This window comes from Schistocerca nitens, chromosome 3 (genome assembly GCF_023898315.1).
Source record: "Schistocerca nitens isolate TAMUIC-IGC-003100 chromosome 3, iqSchNite1.1, whole genome shotgun sequence".
Classification (NCBI taxonomy): domain Eukaryota; kingdom Metazoa; phylum Arthropoda; class Insecta; order Orthoptera; family Acrididae; genus Schistocerca; species Schistocerca nitens.
This window is the reverse complement of record NC_064616.1, coordinates 407568017-407579009: the sequence shown is the minus strand read 5'-3', so window position 1 is coordinate 407579009 and position 10993 is coordinate 407568017. Positions and strand designations below refer to the sequence as shown.

At 43.2% G+C, this 10993-nt stretch overlaps 1 protein-coding gene and 1 pseudogene across 1 annotated transcript in view; one reads left to right on the top strand and one right to left on the bottom strand.

The window, feature by feature from the left end:
• The first annotated feature begins 776 nt into the window (after positions 1-776).
• The window catches only part of LOC126248347 (metal cation symporter ZIP14-like), a 146871-nt gene continuing 136654 nt past the window's right edge, over positions 777-10993 (top strand). The window contains exon 1 of the mRNA XM_049949255.1: positions 777-802. The gene's annotated coding sequence lies outside the window, so the exon portion shown is untranslated. The remainder of the gene's footprint in view (positions 803-10993) is intronic.
• LOC126250100 (5S ribosomal RNA) lies at positions 8413-8530 on the bottom strand (annotated as a pseudogene).

Below are 10993 nucleotides of genomic sequence, written 5' to 3'. Positions count from 1 at the left end.
GAATATCCCAAATGTGTACCAACGGCGATTTAACATTTTTTTTTTGTGTCACCAATAGAACTTTTATAGTATGCTACCTCTGCGTATCCTATGTTACATTTCGTGTAGTTTACTCGTTTCAGTGTACTGCGAAAGTAAAATCTATTTCATCTCGAAACTTGTCCTTTGTTAAGCCTATGCAACTTCGTACCAGAGTACTACTTAAACTTATATACACTACGAACTGTCAAAACCATTTACTATGTAAGATTTCCAGTGTTGAGACTGCTATGTGAGCGTGTTTCGAAAGCCAATAAATTAAAAACAAACGTTCGCTGGCATTATTGCTGTGTTCTATTAGTGAAAAATTCTTCAAGCCGATAAAAAATTTGTGGACACTCTCTGTTTTGTACTATCTTGGTGAATATTCGACAGTACGATAAATCTCGAACGCCTTTCGAAAATACAGGAAGATCTAACCTACTTGTGTCTACTATTTGCAAGATATAGTGTGTGAATAAAATGATTTTTTGAGAATTGCCCTGCTGATTATTTGAGAAAAGCCTCCTTTACCTGAGAAGCGTCATAATTTTGTAGATTAAAATATTTTTTAGCGTCTCGAAAAAGACGGACGTTAGCGAACTTCGTACGAAGCGTTAATTTAAATAAGAAAGCGCTTTTACGAGATTAGACAGTGTTGACGGCGCAGCAGATATAAGCGCTATCAGCTTCTGGACTGAGCCGGCTTACGATACTTCCCAGCTGAGTCAATCCGCCGTCTTGGAAGAAGACAGCTGCGCACCTCCACTAGCTGGCCTGCAAGGTAACCTACACGTGTGCACGTGCCATCCTCTTAAGCTGGTGCCTTAAGTTTATTGAATATGAACAACGTGAACATATTACATGTTTCCTGCGAGGCTGTTTTGTATTCGAAGGAATTATTTATACCTCAGTTTAAAATAGTTCTTTCTTTACATGTGAATCGTCATTCCAACATTTGGTCTAACGATTGTGCATAGTGTACGATCGTTAGATAAACATATCCGATCGTACACTCATGTCAGTGATGCTCCACTTGAAAATGACATAGTATTGGAAACTGGCCATTCTTGACACCTAAGTAATGTTGTTGAATAAACAACAGCCTTTTAGGGAAAATTGTTTCACTAAATAAATTGGTCATGGCTACGTACCCACGCATAAAAAATATTGGGCATCGGGGTATCTTATTACCATATCGCTCACAATGCGTAGTGAAAACTGCTTTTATTTATCGTTTCATAATATCATTTTTTAAGGTCGTATATCTTTCCCACCTTCAGAGTTCTTCAGAGACGAATTTAATGTAATCTGACATCATAGTGGGCATGTTCTCTTCAGCAAGTAATAACATGCTCTTATACGATGCTTACAATTTTTTTCTGAGGAAAGGAAGATTAGGGTTTGACGTCCCGTCGACGACAAGGTCATTAGAGACGAAGCGCAAGGTCGGATTTGGGAAGGAATCGGTAGGAAATAGACCCCATCCTTTCAAAGAAATCATCTCGGCATTCATCGACAGCGATTTACTGAAATTACGGGAAACCTCAATGTGTATGTCTAGACGGAGATCTGAACCTGTGTCCTCCCAAATATGCGTCCAGTGTCTTACCACTGTGTCATCTCACTTGGTTTTCTTTCTTTTTTTTTTTTTTTCCTAAGAGAACACATATTTAAATTTCCGCCGATCAACAGTGAATATATAGCAGCGCTTGCGCAAGAGTAAAAATTATAGTTAATTCATTACAGAGTACTAGCCTAGTTGTTAGTTACATGTTCCGTAATAAATTTGTATGAATTCTGCCGTAACAGTTAACGAGTCGTTTCACAAGCCGCGTGTACACAATTTGATTGTGTATATAACTGGTCATTTATAGATTACTAATAGCACAGTGATTATGTTTAATTAAAATGAACACACCTTTTCTTTGTTACGACAAATGACAAAATTAAAACACAAATTTCAGAACAAAATAAAGACCACAGTCCATGCCCTATAAGTCTATAGAACAGAAAAAGTTGCCTTTAATAAATGATTTCGGTTGAGATTTAAAACCTGCTTCGCCATCTGTCATATACGTTGCGTTATTGGACAACTGATGGTGAATTTTTGTGACTGTACATTAAACTCCTTCCTGAACCACTGACAGTTTTTGTAATTAGTTTATGCGTATAATTTTTCATCAAGTGTTGTAGCTTGGGGACCTACTCTCGTATAGTGTAATGTGCTGTGCACTAGTTACTGAGACGGCGTGGGGGCTGAGCCAGACTAAGATCGAATTCTCGCGACGGAATAACGACTGTGGCGCAGCATCGGCCAGACTGAGTGTGGACTTTAGGCGGTTTCCCACGCTCGTTTTAGGCAAATGCTAGGCTGGTTCACGCTTTCCGCTCCAGAAAATACGATACGCAAACAGTTAAAATACGGTCGCAAACAGAACCATGTTCACACAATTGACAGACAGCTGGTTCTCTGCCTTACGTAACTGGCGACAGCGGTGAAAGGAAGAGCATCTGGCCACAAAGTTAAACAAATGTCCATAAAATGAGGACAGTGGAGCCCATAACTAAACGGGGCAGATGCTAACGCAAAGATGAAGAAGAAGTGTTGTAGCAGTGGAGATTACTATTCCGAAATTACGATGAATTGTCTGCATCGAACTTCATTACCAAATAGATGTGTAGAGTGTACCAGAACTCCACCGACTAACATTCCGAGGTTGTTCAGGGACACCTCTTGAGTATTTTTGTCGGTGAACCCACAGTCTCCGTCGGCTCGTTACAAAGTTATTGTATTTTGTTTGGTTTCTTTCACCAGTTAGCTTTGTATCTCTGTTGCACTGAAAATAGTCCACAACAGTGCAGATGTCTTTGGTATGCGCCATGTGTCTTGTTTGCTAATAAACGTGTTCCATTTACTCACGGTACTTTGTCTTACCCGCTCTCCGCTCTCAAGTTTGCATTCAGTGCTGCTCGGTTCTGTGTCAGGGTTATTACTCCAGCAATGATGCTTGTGCATTAACACACAAGTACAGCTGTTCGAATACGTTTAACGATCAAGGTTTGGTGGACATGTACCTCCTGTACACTGACGTGACCAAATCCAAAAATGGTTCAAATGGCTGTGAGCACTATGGAACTTAACATCTGAGGTCCTCAGTCCCCTAGACTTAGAACTACTTAACCTAACTAACCTAAGGACATCACACACATCCATGCCCGAGGCAGGATTCGAACCTGCGACCGTAGCAGCAGCGCGGTTCCGGACTGGAGCGCCTTGAACCGCTCGCCCACACCGGCCGGCAGTCATGTTGAAGGCTACCTGAGGCGATTCGGCGTAGATCCCTCAGAGAGGTTGGTGGGTCATGTATGTCATCAATAAACAGCCCTTTTCAATCTATCCCAGGCATGTTCGATAGGTTCATGTCTGGAGGACATGCTGGCCACTCTATCGAGCGATGTCGTTATCCTGAAGGAATTCATTCACAAGATGTGCACGATGGGAGCGCGAGTTGTCGTCCATACAGACGAATGCCTCGCCAGTATGCAGCTGATATGGTTGCACTATCGATCGGAGGATGGCATTCACGTGACGTACAGCCATCACGGCGCCTTCCATGACCACCAGCGGTGTACATCGGCCCCACATAATGCCACCCCAAAACAGCAGGGAACCTCCACCTTGTTGCACTCGCTGGACAGTGTGTGTAGGCCGTTCAGCCTCACCAGGTTGCCTCCAAATACGTCTCCGACGATTGTCTGGTTGAAGGCATATGCGACACTCATCCTTGTAGAGAACGTGATACCAATCCTGAGGGGTCCATTCGGCATGTTGTTGGGTCCATTTGTACCGCGCTGCATGGTGTCGTGGTTGCAAAGATGGACCTCGCCATGGACGTCGGAAGCGAAGTTCCGCATCATGCAGCCTATTGCGCACAGTTTTAGTCGTAAAACGACGTCCTGTGGCTGCACGAAAAGCATTATACAACTTGGTGGCGCTGTTGTCAGGGTTCCTCCGAGCTATAATCCGTAGGCAGCGGTCATCAACTGCAGTAGTAGCCCTGGGGCGGCCTGAGCGAGGCATGTCATCGACAGTTCCTGTCTGCCTGTATCTCCTCCATGTCCGAATAACATCACTTTGGTTCACTCCGAGACACCTGGACACTTCCCTTGTTGAGAGCCCTTCTGGCACAAAGTAACAATGCGGACGCGATTGAACCGCGGTATTGACCGTCTAGGCATGGTTGAACTACAGACAACACGAGCCGTGTGCCTCCTACCTGATGGACTGACTGGAACTGATCGGCTGTCGCACCCCCTCCGTCTAATAGGCGCTTCTCATGCATGGTTGTTTACATCTTTGGGCGGGTTTAGTGACATCTCTGAACAGTCAGAGGGACTGTGTCAGTGATACAGTATCCACAGTCAAAGTCTATCATCAGGAGTTCTGGGATCCGGGGTTCCGCAAAACTTTTTTTGATGTGTGTATTATACCATACTATAAAATAGTATTCCTCCCTCTTCGCTCATGGATAGCAATCCATTAATAAAAATTCGGCTTATATTAGACTACGAGAAGTATTAATTGGTAGTCCTAAGTATTCTGTAGCACAGATGCTTGTGTAGTTAGCAACCCTTCACTTCATAAGTTGATGACGCAACAGGCGACGGGGCAGTCATGTACGAAGCGAAAACAGACCGTAATAAGTGGCAGCAAGTATAGGTTCAGAGACAAACGAAGGTTACATAGTTTCCTAGACGAGGTGGAATGTCAAGGCGCAGTACTCTTGTGTTTCCTGACGTCTTTCGGATAAACGACTCTGCAATCAGAAGCGAAAATCAACCTGCAAAACGAATGACATAAATGATCACAGCAGCCAAACTTGATGACGATGTATGGTTGGTGTTGCTGACAGCCCTGGTAAATTATTTAGTCAGCAACAACCGTTGTTCAAATGTGTGACACCCCTCGTTTGTTGACCGATACTGCATTGTCATCATTTCAGGAGTGGAAATGTCAAGCGTGCTAAGTACCAAATCTCACATTTGTCAGGAGAATCTGAAAACAATGTATCTTTTGAAACTTCCTGGCAGATTAAAACTGTGTGCCCGACCGAGACTCGAACTCAGGACCTTTGCCTTTCGCGGGCAAGTGCTCTACCATCTGAGCTACCGAAGCACGACTCACGCCCTGTCTCACAGCTGTACTTCTGCCAGTATCTCGTCTCCTACCTTCCAAACTTTACAGAAGCTCTCTTGCGAACACAGTTTTAATCTGCCAGGAAGTTTCATATCAACGCACACTCCGCTGCAGAGTGAAAATCTCATTCTGGAAACATCCCCCAGGCTGTGGTTAAGCCATGTCTCCGCAGTATCCTTTCTTTCAGGAGTGCTAATTCTGCAAGGTTCGCAGGAGAGCTTCTGTAAAGTTTGGAAGGTAGGAGACGAGATACTGGCAGAAGTAAAGCTGAGACCGGGCGTGAGTCGTGCTTCGGTAGCTCAGATGGTAGAACACTTGCCCGTGAAACGCAAAGGTCCCGAGTTCGAGTCTCGGTCGGACACACAGTTTTAATCTGCCAGGAAGTTTCATATCAGCGCACACTCCGCTGCAGAGCGAAAATCTCATTCTCAATGTATCTTTTATTGCACATGGGTTGGGTTGTTTGGGGGAAGAGACCAAACAGCGAGGTCATCGTTCTCATCGGATTAGGGAAGGATGGGGAAGGAAATCGGCCGTGCCCTTTCAAAGGAACCATCCCAGCATTTGCCTGGAGCGATTTAGGGAAATCACGGAAAACCTAAATCAGGATGGCCGGACGCGGGAGTGAACCGTCGTCCTCCCGAATGCTTTATTGCACATGACTTATCTGTAATCAGAAAATTAAGAAGGTATTCTCATACCACAAAATTATGTTGCTCAACGCATCAGCGCAAAAATAATGACACAAATTAGAAAACAAATAACCAGGAAAGTGAAAGGGTCTAAATGCAAATAAGAAATTTATCTTTTTTTTCCAAATATCATTAATACTGAGGCACCACGTTTTATTTGTGATAATACATGTACGGATGTACGGCAGTAATGTCATAATTGATAGAACAGTAGTCAACAAAAACCATAGCTCACCCTGTTTAAATTTTTTTACAAGAGACTGACAAAATTAAATTCGAGAAAAACCTTTCAGTAGTGATATCTGTTTCTTACACCATCTCATTCTTGGGTCCACATGTTGCACAGTTTACTATGGAACACGCTGTACTGTTGAGGAACAAACAACACACGTTGATTTATCTGTTCTCTTCTCCAACTTCTTTTACTATTTTCGGAACTAAATTGTCTTCTTCCGTTACAAAAATATTTTGTTGGTACGAAAAAAGGCTTACATGCGCTCTGCTTACCACTCAAACTGCGCATCAACTAAACGGAGGGGAACTATAGAGGGAAACAGTACTTGGTACAAAGACAATGCCCCACATAGTAATGAATGTTTTCAAAATTTTCTCCACGATTTTGCACTTACAAAAGTCAAGGGACATGCAAGAGAGTACCGAGAACACAGCACCATTGAAAACGCGTTTTATGAAAAAGTGGCATTTAGGACTTCGACATTTCCACTCTTTATATGTACTTAATTCAAGTATAGTGTTTGAATAGAGTATTGAGAACGTTTTCGCTTCCATAGACACTGATAGGAACGGAAGTGGAGCAACTTGAGATATGAAGTGTGAACAGACGAGGCACTAGTAAGGAATAATTAAAACCCGTCTCGATGACAGAGGCAGGGCATGGACTGGGGAAGGAAATCGGCCGTCCTCTTTAAAAGAAACTACCCTTGTATTTGCCTTAACAGATCTAGAGAAACAACGACAAACTTAAATCTGAATAACTAAAGTGAATTTGGAATCAGCTCCTCCGAAACAGTAACGTAGTATCCGGGACTTTGTCGTTACCTATGAGGAAATTGGGATGATAGTTCCGCTTTAAGGAACCGTTTCAGATGACGTGATACCTCTCATTATTTTAATGCTGCATATAAGCGTAGTGTGACGTATGTTTTGTGGTTTCGACTTACACACTGAAACTAAGCTCACCGTGCATTCATTGCCATTTGATGCATACAAAGCAAAGCAATATAAGTGAAATATAAGGCTGTCTACGTGCTGTTATCAAGCGAGGCAGCTTGAGCATGAGTCTACCGCTGCAAACTCTGAAGGTTAAAGACTTGGCCGTATCTGAACGCTGCAGAAAACACACACTCATAATTTGAAACTTAAGACTTCGAAAACTCTCATCATCTGAGGCACTTAAGATCTCCAAGTCAAGAGAATTCCTATTGAAGGTCTGACGGATTCCTTCTTCTACACGTTCTTCATCTCCGCTCCTTTTTTGGTAGGAAACGCTCTAGATTAGAATACTTCATAGTCATAGGACGGGCCAGTGAACAAGTTATAATTCCTTCCTCTTGCATTTAAAACAATTGCCACACTTGAGCGCTTGCTGATAAGAGGTCTTGACATTTGATGATAAGATTATTCACATGAAATATTTTCTGTATTTTTGAATTTCTTTCTAGTGTTATCTTCGCTAAGTTCCTCACTTTCTTCTATTACAAACATACGTTCACGTTGACTTCAGAAACATATTTCTCTTCTCTCTTACGTACAGAGATGGGTGAAATGGAAGAACGATTCCGTCGATGATGAGGTCTTTAGGTATGGAGCATGGCTCTGACTGGGTAAGGAGAGGAAAGCGAATAGATTATGTCATATTCACAGAAACCGCCCAGGAATCTGACTGGGCGATTTAAGGAAACCATGTAAACCTAAATCTGGATGAGTGCAGTGAATCAAACAGTTACGCAAAAGCAGGAGTTCACATAAAAGAATTATTTCGAGGCAATCCCTGAAAGTAAGCTCCTAGTTCCCTCATTTGTACGCATAATTCTATGCTGATATACCGAACGTGAGCACCTTGAAATTTGCGCAACGTGCTAGGCAGGGGTCCAACAGTAGGAGAGCTGCAAATTGTCATGGTAGGGCTTGAGGGGGAAAAGCGAAACAGTGCCACACAATTAAACCGAATATTTTTACTGCACGCAAAGGAGTTATTATTTTAGTGTTCCTTAATCGATACAACAACCAGCTAGTCGGTAAATAACAAGAAGATTTCGGTTGTGAGCGTCTACAGCTGTGCGCTCCGTCTTCAGGCCACAAGTGGCCCATCGGTACCATCCGACCGCCGTGTCATCCTCGGCTGAGGATGCGGATAGGAGGGGCGTGTGGTCAGCACACCGCTCTCCCGGTCGTTATTATGGTTTTCTTTGACCGGAGCCGCTATTATTCGGTCGAGGAGCTCCTCAATTGGCATCACGAGGCTGAGTGCACCCCGAAAAATGGCAACAGCACATGGCGGCCCGGATGGTCACCCATCCAAGTGCCGGCCACGCCCGACAGCGCTTAACTTCGGTGATCTGACGGGAACCGGTGTATCAACTGCAGCAAGGCCGTTGCTGTCTACAGCTGTAATGGTTCAAAAAGACGACTACACCAGCTCGATTCGGTACAATTAGCTTGAACCAGTTTATAAAAGACATATACCCCCCAGTTGAAGATGAGCAAGACTAAACTAATTTAGAAATTGCTGAGAGGTGACAGTTATGTGCCCTTGCGTCAGGGAACTGCTAACGATGAAGCGGTCAGTGGTAACTATCTGTGTCAATAGTGCCGGTCGGTGTGGCCGTGCGGTTCTAGGCGCTGCAGTTTGGAGCCGAGCGACCGCTACGGTCGCAGGTTCGAATCCGGCCTCGGGCATGGATGTGTGTGATGTCCTTAGGTTAGTTAGGTTTAATTAGTTCTAAGTTCTAGGCGACTGATGACCTCAGAAGTTAAGTCGCATAGTGCTCAGAGCCATTTGAACCATTTTTTTGTGTCAATAGTCTTTAACACTTGTTTGCTACCTGCAGTACTTATGTCAGAAGGTACAAGAAGCTTTGACACTACAGCCGCCTTGACACATTTGTAACAAAGAAGTGTACCCTCAATGGCCTGAAACAACATGAGAGTTGCCCCCTGGCAGCCGCGGCATCATAGCACAAGTTTTCCATCGAAAGCCAGTCGTTACTATTATCAACAACTACGAGATCATAGGTAGTGTCTTATGGAGTGACAAAAAGCGCGACAAGCTTCATACATATGCCAATGTGAAAATATCTGTCCACAGCGGATGGACAGCATCATTAGGGCTGAAATGGCTAATCGTGATGTCGATAGTGCTCTATATTGATTTTTAATGAAGCATATTGTTGTGTCCATAGTTGGCACGAGACGGTTTGGCTAACTACGAATACTCAAAATATTTAGTAAATGAATAAAATGTGATCAGTGTTATTTACACTATGAATAGAAAATGAAATATACATGACTACGTATATGTGAGTCTGATCCAGTAATGACGAGCTCTGTATGCAGTAGTCTCACTGCGATTCTTCCGCGATCAGAGGGTCTAACACGGTGATCGGCGTCTTAAGAAAACGGGAGGTCGGGTGCAGCGAGAGGAACAGGGCTCCACGATCCGACAGGTGGTCTGCTGTGAATAACGGATAATTTTAAAGACGCGCTTTTGGTTATAACACATTATCCTTTGAGTTACGTCACAAACATGCCACATGCGACAACAAAATAATGAGACTGGTTAGAAAAACAACTTTTCTCACATTTTTAAACAATTACTCTGGTATCACCTTCAAATTAACACTCTTGTGCCTGCTCACACACACTCCATCGGTGTTCCCATTGTTCGTAGCGTCTCTAGAACTCATCTTCTGGCATACCAACAGAATCCCTTGTTACAGATGTTTGGATGTCCTGCACTGTTGCGAAATGGTATCCTTTAACAACTGACTTAACTTTTGAGAACACAAAAAGAATTATATGGAGCCGTGTTCGGTGAATAAAGGGGTTGTGGCAGCACTGCAATGGACTTTGACCTGAAAAACTGCCGACAGACAGTACATTACGGGATGGTGTGTTATTGTGATGTAGGATCCAGTTGTTAGCTATGTGTAGATGAATACGACGGGCCCGTTTTCGAACGCCACCCCTGTCAGTTGATGTTTTGTTCATTCTATTATAAACATAAGATGTGATGCAGAATTTGCTTTCTTCAAAATTTATTTGTAAGTATCGAGTTGTTTTAATTTAAGTACATGGTAGACAAATTTACAATCCGTTTCATTAGCCCAAAGTTCAGTTTCAAAGCACACTACAATTTGACTTCTATTCCGGGTAACTTAAAACGTAGGGTTGCGTTTCCGAAATTTTTGGGTTGATTAGAATCAGTATTCGTCAGTGTTTATTCAGAAGAAGACCACCTCGCACTGTTCTCAACCCAGAATATGATGCTGTAATTAAAGTACGTGAAAAAGTAAGCAGTCGTTTACTTCATATATAAAAAAATTTATTTAGAAAAAAATGGTTCAAATGGCTCTGAGCACTATGGGACTTAACTTCTGAGGTCATCAGTCCCCTAGAACTTATGGTTAGAACTACTTAAACCTAAGTAACCTAAGGGCATCACAGACATCCATGCCCGAGGCAGGATTCGAACCTGCGACCGTAGCGGTCTCGCGGTTCCAGACTGTAGCGACTAGAACCGCTCGGCCACTTCGGCCGGCTTTATTTAGAAGATAAATATTATCTTGATGTTCTGTTCAGCAGATTTATTACTTCGTTACTACTGTTACTACAGCGAGGTGACAAAAGTCGTGAGATACCTCATAATATCGCCAAATTTCGCGCAATGCCCTAACGGATACGTTCGTCGTACGTTCTACATTGATTTTTGCGGTTATTTCGCGCAGCGTTGCTTATCTACACTCCTGGAAATGGAAAAAAGAACACATTGACACCGGTGTGTCAGACCCACCATACTTGCTCCGGACACTGCGAGAGGGCTGTACAAGCAATGATCACATGC